At 45.2% G+C, this 24,494-nt stretch overlaps 1 pseudogene across 1 annotated transcript in view; it reads right to left on the bottom strand.

Annotated features, from left to right (window-relative positions):
- Positions 1–299: 299 nt before the first annotated feature.
- LOC144953571 (uncharacterized) overlaps positions 300–24,494 on the bottom strand; it is a 103,146-nt pseudogene continuing 78,951 nt past the window's right edge. Inside the window, exon 8 of the transcript XR_013640833.1 lies at positions 300–2,598. The product of XR_013640833.1 is annotated as an uncharacterized LOC144953571 (transcript). The remainder of the gene's footprint in view (positions 2,599–24,494) is intronic.

Raw genomic sequence — 24,494 nt, 5'->3', positions numbered from 1 at the left:
TTTAAAAAACCCCAGTTAACTCGTAATGATTAACTGCCCTTGGGTGAATTTCGCTGTCCAAGGGAGGTTCATGACCCCTGCTGTTTTCGTCTTTTGTTTTATTGTGGGGGTTTTCCTTTATGGCGGCCTTCTCTTGAAGTCAACTGGGGATTTCCCGCATAATCTCATTAGCCCCCCCACCCCCCTTGGGTTTGCCATTTTTTATCACATTTTATGACTTCCCAAACAGGCTTATGAGTAATTATCCTCCAGCTGTCTTTTGCGTGGCAAGGCATGAGGCAGGGGGGGAGACTCACCCTTTCCGTGCCCCAGCACTACATCCCGATCAAAATTATTACAAAACAGTAGAAAAAATAGAAAAAAATCACTCAATATAATTTTATGGAAAAGGCATATATACAACATGTTCTTCGAGTGTTTGTGATGAGATGATACAAAACTGAGTTGCTGAGGCGATTAAGCAAGCACCATATAAATGCAAAAATTATTATAACATAGCATAACATGAGAATGCTTCGGAGTTTATTGGCTCTGGCTCCTGGTTAGAGATCTACCCAACCCACAGGTCTGCAAATACTGGCTGCTCTTACTCTGCAGGTTGAACCTAGGAATTGAGTGTGCAACTTCACGTTATTTTTGTAATAAAAGACTCGACCACGGTATCTGGCTTGGTGTCCTTTATTCGGGTTCGTCTACTTTTCCCACACGGCTCCTTCCCTCTGAGACCCTTCGCTCGGCGCCGACGCTGCTGTCGCTCCCGTAGCCGCTAGCAGCCTCGCTGCTGACCTCCTTGCGCAGCCTCTCCGGCTGCCCTTGCTGCAGCTCCACCACTGCTCTCCCTCTCCGAGCAGTCCCACTGCTGCCTCTTCGTGCAGCCTCGCTGGCTGCGCTCGCTGCAGCCTCGCCGCTGCTCCCTGGGTTGGTCACCGCTGGCCGACGGTGCCAATCCCCTCTCCGAGCGTGTGTGGCGATCTCGCCACTCCTCCCAGCCTTCGCCCTGCGTGGCCTCACCCTAGTCCAGTCTCCAACAACCTCCCTTCCTCTTCCGGTTTCTCCCCTTAAGACCCGAACCCCTCTCCCACGTGACGTAACTCCTCCCCCCCGTGACGTCACATCCGGAAGGTCGCTTACGCCCGCATTACATTTTAATTAAAGGCCTGTGACAAAAGTGCATTTATTGGAGCTTCATTGTCTACCATCTACCGGTCTCCATTTGACTTTGTATTGTCTAAGAAGTCCACCCACACCTCCACTTCCACAAACTCCTGGGAGTTGCCTCGCTCTGCCTCACAGTCAGAATTCTCCTCTTGCTTCACGTTGCCTCCATCGATGTGAAGGTCCAATTTTGGAGTTGAATCTTCATCTTCACATTTTACCATCGCTTCTTTGCTCTTCACCATCACTTCTTCACATTTCACCTCTTCAAAATCCACCTTGATACATTTCATTGCGTCCAAGCTGGAATTAAATTCTGGTTCTTTTTTCAGCAGGGATGGGCTCATTGCAGCACTTGGACTTACACAAGCCGATTTCAGACTCCCCTCCTTGGGAATCTTCTGATGCCTGTGTGTTCTCTGGTGTCTTTGAAGATTTGATAACGTTGCAAATGCCTTTTCACACACAGTGCACTTGAAGGGTTTCTCTCCTGTGTGCGTTCTCTGGTGTATTTTAAGATGTGATGACCCTGTAAATGCCTTCTCACACACAGTGCAATTGAAGAGGTTCTTTCCTGTGTGCGTTCTCTGGTGTGTTGTTAGATGTGATGATCGTACAAATGTCTTGTCACACACAGTGCACTTGAAGGGTTTCTCTCCTGTATGCGTTCTCTGGTGGTCATGAAGATCTGATGACCGTGCAAATGCACTTCCACATACAGTGCACTTGAAGGGTTTCTCTCCTGTGTGTGTTCTCTGGTGTATTTTAAGACTTGATGACTGTGCAAATGCCTTCTCACACATAGTGCACTTGAAGGGTTTATCTCCTGTGTGCATTCTCTGGTGTATTTTAAGACTTGATGACTGTGCAAATGCCTTCTCACACACAGTGCACTTGAAGGGTTTCTCTCCTGTGTGCGTTCTCTGGTGGTCGTGAAGATCTGATGACCATGCAAATGCACTTCCACACACAGTGCACTTAAAGGGTTTCTCTCCTGTGTGCGTTCTCTGGTGCGTTTTTAGATATGATGACTGTGCAAATGCCTTCTCACACACAGTGCACTTGAAGGGTTTATCTCCTGTGTGCGTTCTCTGGTGGTCATGAAGATTTGATAACGTTGCAAATGCGCTTCCACACACAGTGCACATGAAGGGTTTCTCCCCTGTGTGCGTTCTCTGGTGTGTTTTTAGATGTGATGACTCTGTAAATGCCTTCTCACACACAGTGCACTTGAAGGGTTTCTCCCCTGTGTGTGTTCTCTGGTGGCTTTGAAGATTTGATGGCTGTGCAAATGCCTTCTCACACATAGTGCACTTGAAGGGTTTCTCTCCTGTGTGCGTTCTCTGGTGACTCTGAAGATGTGATGACTTTGCAAATGCCTTCTCACACACAGTGCACTTGAATGGTTTCTCTCCTGTGTGAGTTCTCTGGTGCTGTGTCAAACTTCCAGTACGATCCGTGCTGTTTGCATACTGGTCGCATTGTTTCCTTCTTGTACCGAGCTGAGCCGAGTCCCTTTGCTCCATCAGACCAATTTTGGAGAGGAAGAGTCAGAGGAAGCGACAGCTGCAGACAGAAAAACACATCCACACCATCTACGTCAGTATCAAGGCACAGATGAATGCATATATACACAGTCACACATGACTTAAACATCTATTTTCATGATATAGTGAAAATAATTCCCCAATTCATCACGCGGGCTGTTAAGGCACACAATGAGAGGGCCAATGGTCATAAATATGCCTGGACACCCTAGTGTCTTCAAAATGAATGTTTACCAAAAACTCCAAGCACACAATTTCGGTTGTCTAGCTACGACAAGAATATTTATTTAAGAAAAATTAGCTAACATAGCAAAGGCTGTTGAAAAGAATATTATTTGTATTATGCAGAAATGTATAAATTAATGTTCATTTGCAACTTAGAGGTGTGAAGCCAGGCTCAGATGAGCTTGAATGCGAGGATGAACAGATATAACTTCAGCTGCATATGTGCAGTGTTAATTTCCTGACTGTTTCCATTCTTATAAAATCTTGTTCGGTACCTGTTGAATTCCATGACGAAATGGGGCCTTGCATATGTTCTACAAAAAGATCACCTCAATGGGAAAATCTTGACTTAAAACTTGTGATAGCGGGAATTCATATTCTTTGGTTATTTCGGTAAAGTCACGTAGATAGAATATAATAATACGAATAAAGTGAATAGAAGAAAAAAACGACTAATGTAGACTGTAGCTTGATTCTTAACCTCGGTGAGCGTACTGGCAGTCTATAATGTAGACTATTGCTTGTTTTTTTGACGAGACCTTTGCAATGGACTAGACCTTTGCAATGGACTAGACCTTGGCGATGGACACTCACAGCTTTGTATGTAAAAAAGTCCAGGCAGCTTCCACATAGTGTTACAGAGCCTAATGAAAGAATGCTGCTAGACTAATTTGAAGTGAGACTTTGGATGTCAAACCAGAGCTGGTCGTGAACACATTAACCAGGTAGAGGAGCTCCTCAACCATGTGTAGAACAACCTGATTATTCATGGAGAGCTGAGCAGGTGCAATGCTGTATGACATTAAATTCCCAGGGAGGTGTTCTTTGGGTCTTTCGGTAAAGTCACGTCACTTAACCGAAAGACCCAAAGAATATGAATTCCTGCAGTTACGAAAGCTTTAAGTCAAGATTATCCCAGGGAAGTAATCTTTTTGTAGAACATATGCAAGGCCCCATTTCGTCATGGAATTCTCCAAGTACAGAACACGATTCTCCAACTCAATATCATTGAGTAGCCATGACCAGACATTCAACATGCGTAACATGGTTGACCAGCAGGGGACAATCCCTTGACTATAACCAGGCATCGATTAGCGTATCATTTTCTCAGGTTTTTTCGGTAAAGTCACGTAGGTAAAAACATTAAAATTAATAAAAGTAAAATAAAATAAAAATCACGACGTTTCGGAGGCAACACAAGCTTCCGTCTTCAGGTGGAACCGTCACAGCCATGACAGCTGTATCAAGTAAATGAGAGATTGCAGGAGCTACCACTCCGTTTATATAATGGTTGGAGAGGGGGGAAGGGCCAAGTACAGCACACTTTTTATTCATATGGTAAGGTGAGGCTTATGGTTTGTGACAACTAAACATGGTGAACATGGTAAACATGGTACACCTGTAATAGTTGTCTGTCAAATAATAAATAAGATTGGTCAAATAAGTGTAGTTAAATCTTTTTTGCATGGTTAATCACATCTTTCCAATGATTACTCAGTTTATAACCATCATCACGGTTGAAATGATGTCTGTGTTTGTATATTTGTATGGCTTCATGTACAAACCTTTGATGGTAGCCAGGAGGTTTGCAGAGAACCTTGGTCTCGGAAAAGACAATTTCATGAGAGCCCACCGAGTTGTAGCAATGATCGGCAACGGCCGAAGAATCAGTTCTGCCGTGTTTCAGATCTGACTTGTGCTCGCGGACACGATCAGAAACATGACGTTTCGTTTCTCCAATGTAGCAATCACCACAAATGCAACTCAATTTGTAGGCTCCAGGATACTGTAAGTCAGGAACGACATCCTTCACAGATGGAATCAGATCACGGATTTTATGCACTGTACTGAATCGGACTTGGATCTTATGTTTGTTTAGAATTTTGGAGATCTTTTTGGTCACGCCTGCTATGTATGGTAACGTGATAGTTTTGGTCGGAGTTTCAAGTGGCTGTTTCTGTGTAGTGGGAGAAACAGCTTGGCGGATAGTGCGGTCAGAGCATCCGTTCATCCTAAGGGCCCGATGTACATGTCTTAATTCACCGGCCAGGTGGTGTTGGTCAGAAATGCCATGGGCTCTGTGGTATAGCGTTTTGATGAGAGAATTCTTTTGAGATGGGTGGTGGTGGGAATCCAGTTTCAAGTAGGAATCTGTGTGGGTGGCTTTCCTGTAGACAGAATGTCCCAAGGATCCGTCAGGCCTCCTCTCAAACAGAATATCCAAGAATGGTAGTTTACTGTCTTTCTCCACTTCCATGGGGAATCTGATGGATGGGTGTCTAGAATTGATGTGGTCCAAGAAGTGGTTCAATGCTGGGAGGCCATGTGGCCAGATGACGAAAGTGTCATCCACATACCTCTTTCACAGGGAAGGACGCAGGGTGGATGTCTGGATGGCGTCCGATTCAAACTTTTCCATGAACATGTTGGCTATAACTGGTGACAAGGGGGAGCCCATAGGGGCACCCTCATTCTGTTTGTAGAAGGTGCCATTCCAGGTAAAATAGGTGTTGGTGAGGCAATGCCTAACCAGCGCAGGTACATCAGAATTCAATCCATGTTGGACTAAGTCCTCAATTATTGTTAGGGTGTCCGGTACTGGGACTTTGGTAAACAAAGATACTACATCAAAGCTGACGAGGATGTCATCAGGAGATAGTACCATGTCCTTAACCATAGAGACTAATTGGGTTGAGTTGAGTACTGCCGAAGAGGTCTTGCCTGTGAAGGGGAGCAGAGTATCTGATAGAAAACGGGCTAGTTTGTACGTAGGAGAGTTTATCGTCGACACGATGGGTCGTAGCGGGGTGCCTTCTTTATGGATTTTTTGGGAAGACCATAGAGTCTGGGAGGTCTAGCCGCCAAAGGTTTTAGAGAGGGACGTTTGCTTGGTTCGATTAGGGAAGTCGAACTCGTGATGATACTGTTGGTTTTTGTCGTTAGACAAGACTCTCTTACAAACACCAAAAAGATCTCCAAAATTCTAAACAAACATAAGATCCAAGTCCGATTCAGTACAGTGCATAAAATCCGTGATCTGATTACATCTGTGAAGGATGTCGTTCCTGACTTACAGTCTCCTGGAGCCTACAAATTGAGTTGCATTTGTGGTGATTGCTACATTGGAGAAACGAAACGTCATGTTTCTGATCGTGTCCGCGAGCACAAGTCAGATCTGAAACACGGCAGAACTGATTCTTCGGCCGTTGCCGATCATTGCTACAACTCGGTGGGCTCTCATGAAATTGTCTTTTCCGAGACCAAGGTTCTCTGCAAACCTCCTGGCTACCATCAAAGGTTTGTACATGAAGCCATACAAATATACAAACACAGACATAATTTCAACCGTGATGATGGTTACAAACTGAGTAATCATTGGAAAGATGTGATTAACCATGCAAAAAAGATTTAACTACACTTATTTGACCCATATTATTTATTATTTGACAGACAACTATTACAGGTGTACCATGTTTACCATGTTCACCATGTTTAGTTGTCACAAACCATAACAAAGGCTCACCCTCTTAAGCCTCACCTTACCATATGAATAAAAAGTGTGCTGTACTTGGCCCTTCCCCCCTCTCCAACCATTATATAAACGGAGTGGTAGCTCCTGCAATCTCTCATTTACTTGATACAGCTGTCGTGGCTGTGACGGTTCCACCTGAAGACGGAAGCTTGTGTTGCCTCCGAAACGTCGTGATTTTTATTTTATTTTACTTTTATTAATTTTAATGTTTTTACCTACGTGACTTTACCGAAAAAACCTAAGAATATGAATCCTTGCAGTCACGAAAGCTTCAAATCTAGAATAAGCGTATCATTGTTACTGTATGAAATGAAATTTTTTATAGGGCCATTGTGAGCTTCTCAAAACACATCATTATTTGAAAATGCTACGTAATGTAATGCATGGGGCCAGAGAGAATTTCGGCCACAAGCCAAATTGAACAGGAAAGGGCCCTGACTCCTGGTCACGCAGCTTTAGATGGGCCTGCCTAAATCATAAAAATACTCAACGAATGTGAACAGAGGCAGAGACATCGAAAGCAAAAAAACAATCCAAAACCCCAAGCCTCTTTATGGCACTATAGGCCGTAATTACACCAAAAAAGCAGAGATCTAGTTCCTGCTGAAAATCCGTACTCCTGTGCTATAGCTGATGGACAGAAAATACAGCAGCCCCTTGAATAGCGCGGAGGTTACATTCTTGGAAAGTGCCGATATTTAATATTTAAGCCTTACCTAAATAATGGGGTTAGGTAAACGGCATATAAAATATACATCACAATTGAAATAAGTACTGTACTGTATTCCCAATAAACTAAATTACTAAAATAAATGTGGAGAAACCGTATACAAAAAATTCCAAGATGAGTATAAATGTATATAAATAAAGCAGACTTACTGTGTTTTTTTGAGAACCAAATTGCGCTAACACAATGAAACATACACACATCAAAAATTCCATGCGTACTCAAGGTTAAGTTATTATGTTTTTCACACAATTTTTAGCTTACCTGTTCACCTTCAACACCTGTAACACCTGCACACTCCAACACCCCGCTGCTGCTATATTTTTCTCATTTACCACATTATCCTTACATATTATCAGGCCTGCATCTTTGCCACAAAATTCATTAACTTCCGGCTCCTTACTGTCCTTTCTACTGTTGTGTATATGCCCCCTTTTTATTTTTTTTAAATATTATTTGTTAATATTTTTTTTTAGAATTATTCTGCCAACATATAAAATATCGTTTTTTTTAATAGACACGGGGCAACGTGAGAACGGACACGCCCCCACACTCCCACAGATGTGCGCACACCTCATTTCAAAGGAAAGAGGGCATGAAAGAAGGGTAATCAAGATCATAAAAACTCCCCGAATTTCACACAGGAGGAACAAGGGAGGGGGGAATGGCAGGCGGGGGGTTGGAATGACACCCTCTCGAAAAAAAAGCCGTGCAGGGCCGGGCACCACGGATGAATATATAATTATATTCTTAACAAAGGAAACAACATTGACGATAAAAAAACACAGACGGGTTTTGAACCATGTTAGATAAACAATTACCAACTTAGCCATGAAGAGTAAGCAAACAGTATCCATCCTTACTCCAATTGGAAAACAGACTACAGTCTACACCAGAGTCGCGATTCATCAATTGTTAATTAAATACGGACATTACTTACCTTAAATAATTTCTACGCGGCCGGGCCGAAGCACCAAAGAATAATTATGACTTGAGTCACCCCAAAACAAAATTCCTAGACGGGATACCAAATTAAATAATCACGAAGTCAAATAATAAGTACGGAATTAAAGAAGAAGAGGAATCAAGGGCGGATAAGGCTCTCAAAATTAACCAAACACAACACCCATGGGAAGCGAGCAACACGACCGTCTTTGTCTTTCCGAGAGGATCTCCATACGCAGGCACAAAAGCGAGGAAATTACACCCATAAAGGGGGCAATGGCTCAAAGGAAATTAACACGCTCTCGGAAATAAATAAATAAGCGCATGCGCCGGGTGCTTCCACCGTGGAAACAACCGTCTTTGTCTTCCCACAACACGGACAGCAAAAATTGCACACGCAAGGAAATAACATTTCCATGAAAGATCGGGTCACGATGAAACATCGGGAACACGGTTTCGGCATAACTGGGGCATAATGGAAATAAGTCGCATTTCAACTTCCAAACCAAAACAACTTAAGCTGTGTGAGACAAAAGATATGATCCCGAGCAAGGGAGGGAATAATTAAGCTCGCTTAACGCGTAGGTTTTCGCGACAAATATTATTCAGTAACAAAAACATGGATTCGAATATTTATTTTATATATATATAACTCGACGCGAATCATCGGTCTGGCTAATGGATAACTTCGGTGGCGCCGTCACGAGGCCCCCACCCCCCCCCTTCCAGAACGACACACAGCTGTGTCTTCAAAGCTAATAAACACACGGACAAACACGCACGCGAAACACACGGACGGACACGCACACGACACACACACACACGGATGCAGATGGTCCCACCCACAGGAAGGTTTCATGACAGACTTTGAACAACTCGGGAAACTGAGTGGATTTTCTCAATATAAGCCGAAGGAAAATCCATTCAACACAGATCGTCAGGGCCTCTGGCCCCATCACAGATCTCCAGGGCTTCGGGCTCCAACTCTTCTCGTCACCGCCAACGAAGAAGCTTTTCGTTATCCAGAAGGACGAGGTTCGCGGGGTGCCGAGGCGCATCGCCTGACCCAAACGAGTACACGAGACTCAACCCCCTTGCCGTGTCACCACGCCGAGGTGCATCGCCTGCCGCACACGTGTGTACGAGCCCAGCTCCCTTGCCGTGCCACCACGCCGAGGTGCATCGCCTGCCGCACACGAGTGTACGAGCCCAGCTCCCGTGCCGTGTCGCCACGCCGAGGTGCATCGCCTGACCACGCAAACGAGCGCGGCCGCGCCGTCAATCATCGTACGGGGTCAGCCGAGGGCGGAGTCTGCAGCAGCTGATCACCGCAACCGCGACAAGGAGGGCCCTTCTCTGAAAGTCGTTCGTACCCACAACTTCCCCCACCAATAGACCCACACACACGCACGCATCGACGCCCCACTCACCTGTGAGACTATCCTATCTAGTTCACCCTTACCATCGTATCAACCCTAGTCAATTATCAGAAGACTGATTATCAACCACATGAACCATTAGCTGGCCATGAGGAATCGTGGCCCATCCAGTGATTAAGAGTCCGTCGGTTATAAGAGTGAGGTTGTTTTCCGTGCCTTTCCCTCATTCCGCTCATCACATAGGCGATCAATAGACTCGTCGAGGCAAACTCAACCTCCCGAAATCCTCATTACGAATCGACCGTGCACAAAGAGAGAAAATCTTGTCAAACCAGTTTTCTTTGTCAGAGAATCTCGCCGAAGAATTAATTAAAACAGAGCCAGATCCGCTCGCCACACACACACGCCCTCCCCCACCATTATATCAAACAATCCGTTAAAAGGATTTTATACTTGCCGACGAATCTATTGACATATACTTTCGCCTCTGGGATACAATAAGTGCTTTTTATTACCGCAAAATGAAGTGTGTCATGCTTGGTTTCAAACTCGGCCAGTCGCCGATTGTGATCGATACCAAAACGAACTAATGAGATGCCTGGTGGAAAGGTAGAGGTTACCATTGTTAGGAGGGTTTTTAGTCATTCAGTTCGTTAAAAGCCTCATGTCGCCAATGCATAAGTGTTTATTCATTCATTTTAGTCAAATGCATAATCTCGTAATTGCATAAGAATTTTAGTTATTCATATTAGTCGAATGCATAATATAGTTAAATGCATAAGAGGTTTGAGTTATTCAATTTAGTTAAATGCATAGTTTCGCCAATGCATAAGTGTTTATTCATTCATTTTAGTCAAATGCATAATCTCGTAATTGCATAAGAATTTTAGTTATTCATATTAGTCGAATGCATAATATAGTTAAATGCATAAGAGGTTTGAGTTATTCAATTTAGTTAAATGCATAGTTTCGCCAATGCATAAGTGTTTATTCATTCATTTTAGTCAAATGCATAATCTCGTAATTGCATAAGAATTTTAGTTATTCATATTAGTCGAATGCATAATATAGTTAAATGCATAAGAGGTTTGAGTTATTCAATTTAGTTAAATGCATAGTTTCGCAAATGCATAAGTGTTTATTCATTCATTTTAGTCAAATGCATAATCTCGTAATTGCATAAGAATTTTAGTTATTCATATTAGTCGAATGCATAATATAGTTAAATGCATAAGAGGTTTGAGTTATTCAATTTAGTTAAATGCATAGTTTGGCAAATGCATAAGTGTTTATTCATTCATTTTAGTCAAATGCATAATCTCGTAATTGCATAATAATTTTAGTTATTCATATTAGTCGAATGCATAATATCGCAAATGCATAAGAGTTTGGTTATTCAATTTAGTTAAATGCATAGTCTCGCAAATGAAGAAGTATTTTTAGTTATCCATGTTCGTTAATTGCATAATCTTGCTCAGGAATTATTGACGCATGTTTGACCTGCATGATAGAATGTCACGTGCTTGTTAGAATAAAATTGTTATCACAGAAGCGTATCGAGTGTTCATTCCAAGTCCATGCAAAACTATCTTATTCTTGATAACTGTATCCTGTGATGAGATATGAAAATGGAGACCTAAAATATCATAACACACACTAGGATAATCGGTAAACGTTAAATCGATGATAATCGTGTTATCCTGATTGATATAACACTGGATAAACGAAGCTGAGCCTAATTATCATAACTGCACACATTAACATAATCGCAAGCATCCGCATAAATTACTACGATTATCTCCGCGATTATCATAATTTATGCATATAATTACACACATTATCATAATTTATGCATATTAACTCACACATTAACATAATTAATGCGATTTGCGCATTTTTCGGAAAATTATTAATTTTTATTATTTTCATCAAAATTTCATAACCCGACACATACAACATAATGGGTGGCACGTCCGGGATCTCTCACAGACAGTGTTTTGCATGGATGATGGAATGAACCACTACGTGTTAACCAGAATATCGTGACCGAACATTGCATGGTGATTGTAAACGGGCGTCAAACAACGCCCTCTAAGGTTAAAACCCAGAATAGCAGGTTGAAACAGAGACAGTGGAATTAAGATAATATCGCATCAAACCGATTGCATCCTGTGATCAATTGTGTTAGAGATACGCACTCTGAATCGGAAAATAACAGAATAACGCGAGTCAAACTGACTACATTTTCTGATACAATTGGTTTATAAGTACTCTGAAAAGGAATGTCAGGGCAGCTGACGCCACACGAGAAATGTTAAGGCTAAGATAAATTCTCGAGTCCACGAAAACGGAATCCGACTCACAAGGTCCTAAGACTGGCACCCAAATGAGTGACCCCAATAACGGGGATCAGCCCTCCCGAGGGACGATGGACTCACTAGAGGAAGATTATCGGGAAATTGTGCTGCAACGCACAGGCCGGACTGCCACAGAGCAGGATAAGCATAGAGACGTATGGGAAGGGAGCTGTATCGACGACATTAAGATACACCGGGCAATACTTCTGAAGGATTTGATAAAATGTGCCAAAAGTGAACATGATGTGAAAATTGCGGAAATAGCAAGATTAGACTCGTATCTCCTCCGACAAACAGACCGAGAAAGAGCCTGGAATGAGGAAAGATATGAAAGGGAAAAAATTGAAAGACGGAGCGTGCAAAACGAGGTAGAACACCTCCAAGCCCTCCTGGATGAGCAGGCACACTACCTAGAGACATTGGCAAAAACCACAAATGTTGACACACAGCACACAAGCGGGATCACCAGCCTGTCGCACTTCGACCCACGGGGGTGCAATCCTGGGACAGATCACACAAAATGTATGGGTATCGATCAAAATATCCGTCACAAAGAATACCCCTCACAATTCGAGAGAAGGGAGGGAGAGACACAGACAAAACAAATTGAGACTGACGACCCCGAAGCTGGAGGGAAAGGAAAAATAAAAAAAAAATTGGCAGGATATGCAGTACAAATAAAAACAGAAAAAAAGGAACACGAGCAACACGAAGACAGGGATCACTCACCACAAAGACGCACACTGCGCAAATATGACCAACCGGGTAGTGCAGACAGCTCGCCAGAAACACACTCGACACGTACACACGACCAACGTAGAACCAACCACAGAGATCACTCACCACAAAGACGCACGCTGCGCAAATATGACCAACCGGGTAGTGCAGACAGCTCGCCAGAAACACACGCGACGCGTACACACGACCGACGTAGAACCAACCACAGAGATCACTCACCACAAAGACGCACACTGCGCAAATATGACCAACCGGGTAGTGCAGACAGCTCGCCAGAAACACACGCGACGCGCACACACGACCGACGTAGAACCACCAACAGGGATCACTCGCGAGAGGGACACGCACAACGCAAGCATGACCAACCAGATAGTGCAGACAGCTCACCAGAGAGACACATGCCACGCAAAACCCACAAAAAAAAACCGACCCGCACCACAGATGACAGCCACAGTGATTACGACAGTCACGACGCACGACACCAACATAAATCAAATACCAGGCTAGGACATCGGAACATAAGCGCCTCGCCGAACAGACACCACACCCATGGTGGACGGCGTGAAGGCCGAGCTCAAAAACGCTCACCACACAGGCATGAATCAAGAAGACCACGCACGCCAACACAGAGACACGGGTCACGAGACCAACATAAGAAACACAGGAACAAGCCAAGAGACAGACACGACTCGTCAGATAAAGCGAAACCACGACACAGACAAAGGAAACGCGATAGCAGTGATAGCAGAGACGACTCGAGTGAGCACTCCTCGGAAACCGACGCCACCGATGATGACCAACACTCTTTCAACAGTAAAACCCTCAAGCTAATGGACAAAGCGCTCGTGAGGATTCCCTATTTTGATCCACAGAACAAGAATCGAGATATACACATTCACATCGCTATTGTAAGACAGGAGGCTAAGATCCGGGGTCTGGGTAAGTCAGAAGAAAAAGCATGCTTATTGTCAAGAAGCTTACATGAACATGCCAGACCATGGGTAGCCTCCTTGCCACACAGAGTCAAGAACGATTTCAAACAATTAAGCCAGGCAGTAATTAAAAGATTTGGGGAATATTCCACTCTATCTGAAGGGTTGAACGCGGCAAAACTAATGACACAACGTGCAGACGAAGACCCACGAGATTATCTCCTCCGACTCAAGAGAGCATATTACGCAGGCGATGTAGACAACGCCCAGGAAGAAGGGAAAATATTAAAAGTGATGTTCTTCCAATCACTGAGGCCAGAAATCATGAGAATAGTAGGAATGATGTTAGACCCCGAAACGGCCTCCCTACGCCAGATAGAAAGCAAGGCCCACACGGCCTGGGTGAACGGCCGGAGGACAACCAACATAGTCAAAACACATATCGTCACCAAGGATGAAAAACGCCTCCACCTAGAAGGAAGCGAACCCCCTGAAAACAACAGCAGCATCACACGGGACGAACATGGAAAACCCCAGGAGAGGGCGCCAAACCAACAAGGACCAACACCCACCGGCCAACCACTGAACAATGGATCTAGGGACGAGGCAAGAGTAAGCTGGCACCCGCGACATAAGCGAATCCTGGAACAACCACGGGGGGTGGAGAGCGAACGATGGACCGCCCACACCCCGGGGAGGCCGACGCCCACCAAACCAATTACCATACCGCCTCCCACTGCCGTCTCCACTAGCCATAGAGCATAGACCACCACCAACCAACTGGAATCGATATGCTCACCACATCCGGATGGAAAGGGAACCCCTAGAGAATAAGAAGACTCCCATGCAAACAGCAAAGGCAAGGACATCAACAGAACACACACAGGAAGAGGACGCATTCAACGCAAATATAGCCCAAGTGAATATCAGAAGCTCAAGAAACCCCGAAGCAGTCACTGAGGTGATACCCGAGGGTAGAGGCCACCATCTGGGAGAACTAATTCCTGTAGGACCGGGCGGACGAGTCCACCTGGAAGTAAGACTGCAAGACACTCTGACCAGCCAGGGCCTGTGTGATACCGGAGCAGAAATATCAATGATTTCCGATCACCTATTTGGTGAACTCCAGACTGCCCTCCAGCGGAAAAATGAAGCACTACAGATGATGCCAAGTAAACTGACCTACTCAGGATGCGAAGGGACCCACATGCGACCTTTGGGCAAAGTCATGATGAAGCTCACGTTCAACGGGATAAACATGAACCATCCACTATATGTCGTACAATACCCAGGAAAAGAGCTGATTATCGGGATCTAACTACTGAATCGGCTAAAACCCATTGTGAACCTTGGGTCCCGACAAATCTGGGCACAATCAATACCGGAATGGCATAGAGATCCAGAGGACGAAGAAGAAGAACGAAGCCCCACAGGAACCCAAGTGCTAGCACAAGAACTCAACGACCTACCACCGACAATCAAAGACAAAAACAGAATTCCGGCTGAAATACGTACCACTCAACTGATAACCAACGAACGGGGAAAGAACCTTGAGGAAGCCAACCTACGGCCGGTTTTTCCGAAGGACCATCACTCCAGAGAGTATCGACAGCCCACTAGTGGCCATACGGGTGAACAGGAAACAAAGGGAGAGCCCAAGGGCAAGAGCTCATTCCCTTCGAGTGAAGCAACGGTGATCCAACCACCACTAACGCAAGGAAAACACCAAACTGAGCCGCCCGAAACCATGAAGGCCCTGGATCCAAACCAAGAGAAAAGAGTCCTCACAATAGAAGAACAAATAGAACGACAAATTGAAGCTGCAGAAGCCCTAGAGAACGACACTCAACGAGACGAGCTACGACAACTGCTCCAAAAATACAACTCCCTGTTCTCCGAAGACTCCTATGATTGTGGCAAAACCGACCTACATGTGGTATCCATTCCCACACTAGAGGGAGCACCAGCGGTATACGTGAAACAATACAAGATTCCACTGGCCGCCTATGAATCGATCCAAGAAACCCTGGAGAACCTACTCAAAAAGAACATAATCCGGGAATGCAACTCGACCTACAACTCGCCCATTTGGCCAGTACTAAAACCCACGGGAAAATGGAGACTCACCATCGACTACCGGCAACTCAATAAAACAGTTCCCCTATCTCGATGGCCAATGGCAGAAATCGACCACGGTCTCAACCAAATAAAAGGCGCAAAGGTACTCACCACAATGGACCTAGCAAATGGCTTCTGGACCATGCCAGTAAAAGAAACCGATCAATACAAGTTGGCCTTCACCTTCGACGGAATACAGTATACTTGGAATCGCTGCCCGTTCGGATACTCGAACTCACCTGCAGACTTCAACATATTCCTACACAAGGCGATGGGCGACGCAAAAGAGCGAGGCACCATCGTCTACGTCGACGACATACTAGTCAAGGACTCCTCATGGCAAGAACATCTCAAGAGCCTCCAACATACCCTTGAACAATTAAAAGAAGCAGGAGCAAAAATCTCGATACAAAAAGGGCAGCGGGCACGGAAAAGGGTTGACTATCTTGGATTTCAGATTGGCACTGAGGGATTGCTACCCCAAACCAACAGAATTGAAGCCCTCCTCGCACTCAAGTCGCCCAACACAGTCACGACCCTCCGGAGTTTCTTGGGAATCTGCAACTACCTCCGACACTTCGTGGACGACTATGCAGGGATCACTCGACCCTTAGTCAAACTACTACAAAAGGACGAGCCATGGGAGTGGGGACCAGAACAGGAAGCTGCAGAAAAAGAATTGAAACAACAGATCACAAGAGCATCCTGCCTAGCCTATCCCGAGAAAGGGAAGGAATACTACCTCGAGACTGCCTACTCAGACCACAGTATCAGCTCAGTACTGTACCAGAGACCAGAGGCAGAGAAACAAATTATTGCCTATGCCAGTAAAGCACTCCGGGGAGTAGAGACAAAGTTCTCCGAATGTGAGAAGGCAATATTCGGAAACATCTGGGCTATACAACATTTTCGGAACTTGTTGAATGGGGAAAAGATCATCTTGGAAACAAATCATGAATCCTTGGCGTATCTCAACAGCAAGAAGATTCGGGAGGGGCGCGTGACCAGCAGCCGAATAGCCAATTGGGCACTGACCCTCCAAGGTTTACCAATCACAGTAAAATACGCGAAAAATAAGAAAAGCCCAGTAGCCCAAGGACTTGCCGATCTACATGATTGCACCCTAGAGACAGTAGGAGCACATGACGTAGGGATACCTCCCGAGGACAGCCAGCACCTCCCCTTTGACAAAGAAACATGTGCCAACATACCAAGGGTGTACATCGATGGATGTGCCAAAATGAAAGAAAACAAGCTCCACGCTGGAGCAGGAATCATGTGGGAATCCGGACCACTCACAGGTATCCAAGAGGGGTTCCAGCTGGGACCGAAGTCAAACCAGTATGCAGAACTGGCTGGGGTACACATTGCCCTCCAAATGGCAGCCGATAACAAGATACAGACCATGGTGGTGTGCACCGATTCTGACTACGTACAATACAGCTTCCTAAAACACCTACCCATATGGAGGAGAAATGGCATGAAGAACCATAGGAATAGACCGATCCACCATCGGGAACTGTTCGAGGCCATAGACACTATGATCCAACAGAACGACATGAAGATATTTTGGAGGAAAGTAAAAGGGCACTCCAAGATACCAGGACAGGAGAAGGCGGGGAATGACAGAGCAGACGCCCTAGCAAAACTAGGAAGCCTGGAAGGCACCCCATGGAAGCTAGAAGACCAACCCAAACCTAACAGACTAGAAGAGGCGACGAACTCGGACTCTGTCGTTATAGGGTTGGTCACAAGAAGCGGAAAGAACTCAGCAGAAACCGGGACCAGAGCTCACTTGAGCAATACACAACCTCCAGAAGACCTGATCAGGATGCAACAAGAGGACGAAACAATAAAGACACTAGCCGACCATATCCAGGATCCGACAGGAAAACCAATCATGACAGACAACCTGGACAACAACAAGGAACTCGAGACCATGCATAACCAAGTCAGAAGATTTTCAATGTGGAAAGTGCTACTGGTATACACAAACGAAAAAGACGGAAACACCAGATGGGTAGTTCCTTCGCAATATCGGAACACAATGCTACAACACGCCCACGATGAACCATGTAGCGGACATCGGTGCGAGATGAACACAGGACAGATGTTGCGACAGGTGGCCTACTGGCCCCGAATGGGTGAAGACGTACACAAGCATGTGTCCAACTGCCTCGTGTGTTGCAAATACCAGCCAACGAACTCACAACACCGAGCACCCCTACAGAAAAGGGGAACAGACTTCCCTTGGTCTAACCTACAAATTGACTGAATAGGACCTGTCAACAGATCAACCAAAGGAAACAAATACATGCTGACTGTAACCTGTGCCTTTTCCAAGTGGGTGGAGTGCTTACCAGCCCCCAACAACACCGCGGAGACGACAGCTACCCTACTGGTCAACCAGATATTCAGTAGATGGGGCCTACCGTCAACCATCGATTCCGACAAAGGAAGCCACTTCACAGCCGATGTAATTGCAGAAGTGTGGAAGACATTGGGAGTAAAAAGACAACTACATGTCGCATACCACCCACAATCCTCAGGACAGGTGGAAAGAGCCAACAGGACCATTGTGAGCCTCCTAAAAAAATATGTGTCCACTACCGGACGCGACTGGGACACAAAACTACCCCTAGTATTGATGGCCATTAGAGCCACCCCCAACCGGGCGACAGGCAGGACACCCTTCGAGATCATGACCGGAAGACAGATGACCCTTCCAGTACACCTGCTATACGTTCCAGCGGAGGACGAGGCCACGACGGCAATAACACCGACGGAATACATAACCGGATTGAACAGCCACCTACAGAACACGTTCGCGATGGTCAGAGACAAATTGCAAGCCGAGGCTCAAGGGAGCAAAGCATACTACGACCAAAAAGCTAGCCATGCAGAATATCAGCTAGGAGATCAGGTGTTGTACCTCAATTACGAGAAAAGAAAACAAAAATGCAGGAAATTCCTCCCTTCCTGACAAAATATCCCCAGTCGTGTACCAATTAAAAATTACAAAGACAGGGAGGGAGCAGCAATACAAGTGGGTACACATCAACCAAATCAAGTTGTACCCTGTGCAGATGGAACCAGGGAAGTAAATGTAACGGTACAAAAAAAGGGGGGAAGAAACTAAGGAGTGGGGATATCACATTAAAACAACGTATAAATGTTTTCCAGGAAATGGCAGCCCTCCTACTCACGCTCCTGCTAACGTGCATCACCAAGCTAGAAGGCAGCCAAGACCTACTCAAGCCAGGACCAGAATCCGGGGTGATGCTGAGAGATTCTTCCGGTTTCCTAGTAACTGAAACGAAAACAGTAACCCAACAAGTCTATGTTACATTAGACCCTGCCATGGCAGTAGAGAGACATTTCGGGAAGTTACCATCCTCGGCCACCGCAGAAACCCGAGTTTGGTACCATGGCTTCCTAAAATACAGCGAACTGAATATCAGAACGATCCTGGAGCAATTACAGAGAACCATGATACTTCCCCCCGCCACGTTCAACACCACACGGACCAAGAGATCGATCGGCCTGGGAGTGGCCTTCGGAGTCCTGTCCGGCTTTAGCTCCTTAATCACATTAGGAGTATCTATATCCAACGCCGTGAAAATTGTACACCTCACGCAAGGCATCGAAAACCTACAACTCGATATGCTGCAAATCCGCCAACAAATCCGTCACCAAGAAAAAAACTTAATCGAAATGGGTTCCACCCTTAGAGACACCATAGTTCTGGTCAACCTACATTCAGCCATGTTGAACTTAACCATCCAAGAACTGGGGGGTACACTCCGAGACCTATATGACGACGAAAATCTTCGACAACCAATCCAATGGGTAATCCAAGACTTGTTGCGTAGCATCAGCGGAAGCATCAGTGATCTAATCCAAGGTCAAATTCCCTCGTATCTGGTAACTCCAACGCTGATACAAAACGTGCTACAAACAGCCTCCCTAGAAAGAATCAGTCCAACACAAGTACAAATTGCATTTAACATGGGTACAGCCACACCTATATATGTGAACCCCCAAACCAGACAACTGGCGTTCCTGTTAAACTTGCCACTAGTCAAACCCGAACAGGTATACCGATTACGAACAGTATTAAACGTGGGTACATGGAGAAATGACATTTACTCCAAAATGGAGACACCCTCCGTAATAGCCTACTAAGAAGAAAGCCCCCTTAAATACCTAGTACCCGACCTAACCATGTGCCAAATAATGAAAGACGTCCATTGGCTCTGTCCAGGCAAACCCTTCCTAATCAATACAGCTGAAATAATGTGCGGCCTGGCGACCCAAAGCCTCAGAGAGACCTGCAAGTTCAAACTAAGTAAACCTAAAGAAAGAACCGAAACAGTGGCCATGATAGCTGATGCCCAGTGGCTAGTCAGCACGCCTCTGGATACAGCAACCATTTCCACCGATCGACATTCCGTTACCATGAAAGTTCCGATACCAAGCCCTGTCGTGCTAGTCACGGTACCAAAAGGAACATTCGTACACATAGGGGATAAAGTACTATATAATCTGGACAAAGGCCTACATCAAGCAGATGTAGAAACAGTAAACATATTCAGGAGCCACAAGTTTGAAATAAGCAACGCCCTGTCGAACCTATTAAACAGTAAAGAATTCCACACCGTGAGACTAGCCATCAGCGATTCAGAAATTAACGTAACTGACCTCACCTGGGCAACCGATGAATCCGGACACCAGCGGAATCAACAGATGGGACTGGGAATCACCGGAGCAACTGGAATGATCATACTAGCCATGGCTATCCTAACCCTAGCATACCACGTATCCAAGATGAATGCCAAGCTTAAAAGACTAGTCGCAGGCACAAAGCACATACCGTTCGAGCCCAGGAACAAAGGAGGAATCAAGGCCTAAAAACGAGGAAAAGGGGGGGCATGTCAACTGACAGAAGCCACAGTAACCGCAAACCCATACGAAACATAACCAGTAGAATGTACCTTTTTCTTTTTTTCTCTTTACTCTTCTTTGCTTATTTCAAATGTAACCAGGTTAAGATTGTAATACGTGCACGCGCGTCGTAAGAAATAACCGCCGAGAGTAAGGGCGGCTGATGGGATTCATGACAAAAAAAGGGGCATTACTTTGTTTGAAAATTCGCCAGTGGCCAAATCGACCCCTGATAATTTTCAAAAGGGCGGACTGTTGTGTATATGCCCCCTTTTTATTTTTTTTAAATATTATTTGTTAATATGTTTTTTTAGAATTATTCTGCCAACATATAAAATATCGTTTTTTTTAACAGACACGGGGCAACGTGAGAACGGACACGCCCCCACACTCCCACAGATGTGTGCACACCTCATTTCAAAGGAAAGAGGGCATGAAAGAAGGGTAATCAAGATCATAAAAACTCCCCGAATTTCACACAGGAGGAACAAGGGAGGGGGGAATGGCAGGCGGGGGGTTGGAATGACACCCTCTCGAAAAAAAAGCCGTGCAGGGCCGGGCACCACGGATGAATATATAATTATATTCTTAACAAAGGAAACAACATTGACGATAAAAAAACACAGACGGGTTTTGAACCATGTTAGATAAACAATTACCAACTTAGCCATGAAGAGTAAGCAAACAGTGTCCATCCTTACTCCAATTGGAAAACAGACTACAGTCTACACCAGAGTCGCGATTCATCAATTGTTAATTAAATACGGACATTACTTACCTTAAATAATTTCTACGCGGCCGGGCCGAAGCACCAAAGAATAATTATGACTTGAGTCACCCCAAAACAAAATTCCTAGACGGGATACCAAATTAAATAATCACGAAGTCAAATAATAAGTACGGAATTAAAGAAGAAGAGGAATCAAGGGCGGATAAGGCTCTCAAAATTAACCAAACACAACACCCATGGGAAGCGAGCAACACGACCGTCTTTGTCTTTCCGAGAGGATCTCCACACGCAGGCACAAAAGCGAGGAAATTACACCGATAAAGGGGGCAATGGCTCAAAGGAAATTAACACGCTCTCGGAAATAAATAAATAAGCGCATGCGCCGGGTGCATCCACAGTGGAAACAACCGTCTTTGTCTTCCCACAACACGGACAGCAAAAATTGCACACGCAAGGAAATAACATTTCCATGAGAGATCGGGTCACGATGAAACATCGGGAACACGGTTTCGGCATAACTGGGGCATAATGGAAATAAGTCGCATTTCAACTTCCAAACCAAAACAACTTAAGCTGTGTGAGACAAAAGATATGATACCGAGCAAGGGAGGGAATAATTAAGCTCGCTTAACGCGTAGGTTTTCGCGACAAATATTATTCAGTAACAAAAACATGGATTCGAATATTTCTTTTATATATATATAACTCGACGCGAATCATCGGTCTGGCTAATGGATAACTTCGGTGGCGCCGTCACGAGGCCCCCACCCCCCCCCTTCCAGAACGACACACAGCTGTGTCTTCAAAGCTAATAAACACACGGACAAACACGCACGCGAAACACACGGACGGACACGCACACGACACACACACACACGGATGCAGATGGTCCCACCCACAGGAAGGTTTCATGACAGACTTTGAACAACTCGGGAAACTGAGTGGATTTTCTCAATATAAGCCGAAGGAAAATCCATTCAACACAGATCGTCAGGGCCTCTGGCCCCATCACATATCTCCAGGGCTTCGGCTCCAACTCTTCTCGTCGCCGCCAACGAAGAAGCTTTTCGTCATCCAGAAGGACGAGGTTCGCGGGGTGCCGAGGCGCATCGCCTGACCCAAACGAGTACACGAGACTCAACCCCCTTGCCGTGTCACCACGCCGAGGTGCATCGCCTGCCGCACACGAGTGTACGAGCCCAGCTCCCGTGCCGTGTCGCCACGCCGAGGTGCATCGCCTGCCGCACACGAGTGTACGAGCCCAGCTCCCTTGCCGTGTCACCACGCCGAGGTGCATCGCCTGCCGCACACGAGTGTACGAGCCCAGCTCCCTTGCCGTGCCACCACGCCGAGGTGCATCGCCTGCCGCACACGAGTGTATGAGCCCAGCTCCCGTGCCGTGTCGCCACGCCGAGGTGCATCGCCTGACCACGCAAACGAGCGCGGCCGCGCCGTCAATCATCGTACGGGGTCAGCCGAGGGCGGAGTCTGCAGCAGCTGATCACCGCAACCGCGACAAGGAGGGCCCTTCTCCGAAAGTCGTTCGTACCCACAACTTCCCCCACCAATAAACCCACACACACGCACGCATCGACGCCCCACTCACCTGTGAGACTATCCTATCTAGTTCACCCTTACCATCGTATCAACCCTAGTCAATTATCAGAAGACTGATTATCAACCACATGAACCATTAGCTGGCCATGAGGAATCGTGGCCCATCGAGTGATTAAGAGTCCGTCGGTTATAAGAGTGAGGTTGTTTTCCGTGCCTTTCCCTCATTCCGCTCATCACATAGGCGATCAATAGACTCGTCGAGGCAAACTCAACCTCCCGAAATCCTCATTACGAATCGACCGTGCACAAAGAGAGAAAATCTTGTCAAACCAGTTTTCTTTGTCAGAGAATCTCGCCGAAGAATTAATTAAAACAGAGCCAGATCCGCTCGGCACACACACACGCCCTCCCCCACCATTATATCAAACAATCCGTTAAAAGGATTTTATACTTGCCGACGAATCTATTGACATATACTTTCGCCTCTGGGATACAATAAGTGCTTTTTATTACCGCAAAATGAAGTGTGTCAGGCTTGGTTTCAAACTCAGCCAGTCGCCGATTGTGATCGATACCAAAACGAACTAATGAGATGCCTGGTGGAAAGGTAGAGGTTACCATTGCTAGGAGGGTTTTTAGTCATTCAGTTCGTTAAAAGCCTCATGTCGCCAATGCATAAGTGTTTATTCATTCATTTTAGTCAAATGCATAATCTCGTAATTGCATAAGAATTTTAGTTATCCATATTAGTCGAATGCACAATATCGAAAATGCATAGGGGTTTGGTTAATCATGAATTATTGACGCATGTTCGACCTGCATGATAGAATGTCACATGCTTGTTAGAATAAAATTGCTTAACACCAACTGTTCGAGTGCTTCTTTCCAAGTCCATGCAAAACCATCTTATTCTTGATAACTGTATCCTGTGATGAGATATGAAAATGGAGACCTAAATATCATAACACACACTAGGATAATCGGTAAACGTTAAATTGATGATAATCGTGTTATCCTGATTGATATAACACTGGATAAACGAAGCTGAGCCTAATTATCATAACTGCACACATTAACATAATCGCAAGCATCCGCATAAATTACTACGATTATCTCCGCGATTATCATAATTTATGCATATAGTTACACGCATTATCATAATTTATGCATATTAACTCACACATTAACATAATTAATGCGATTTGCGCATTTTTCGGAAAATTATTAATTTTTATTATTTTCATCAAAATTTCATAACCCGACACATACAACACTACACACGCACGGCTCACCTCTAATATACTGCAATATTTTATCATGGGACCTTTGCCAGTACCAAAATATGAGAATAGATTTTCCCCATTTTTCTGGCAACAAAACAGGTGTTAAGATGTTAAAACACCAAACTGAAACCTTTTACAAGCAATCATGTGTGCATTAACTACAATACTTGTGGTCAGAATGCAAACAAAAACACTGATAGAAAATGCATGGTCTGCTGCTGAGGCAGACTGTTGTAAAAGGTTTGAAATGGGTGTAGCCCAAGGGTCATAAAGAAGTGGCCGGGGCTAGTGATGTTAATGTAATAAATTAGCATGTTAATGTGAA

Source organism: Lampetra fluviatilis, chromosome 78, assembly GCF_964198595.1.
Source record: "Lampetra fluviatilis chromosome 78, kcLamFluv1.1, whole genome shotgun sequence".
Taxonomy (NCBI): Eukaryota; Metazoa; Chordata; class Hyperoartia; order Petromyzontiformes; family Petromyzontidae; genus Lampetra; species Lampetra fluviatilis.
This window is presented reverse-complemented; position numbering and strand designations above follow the sequence as displayed.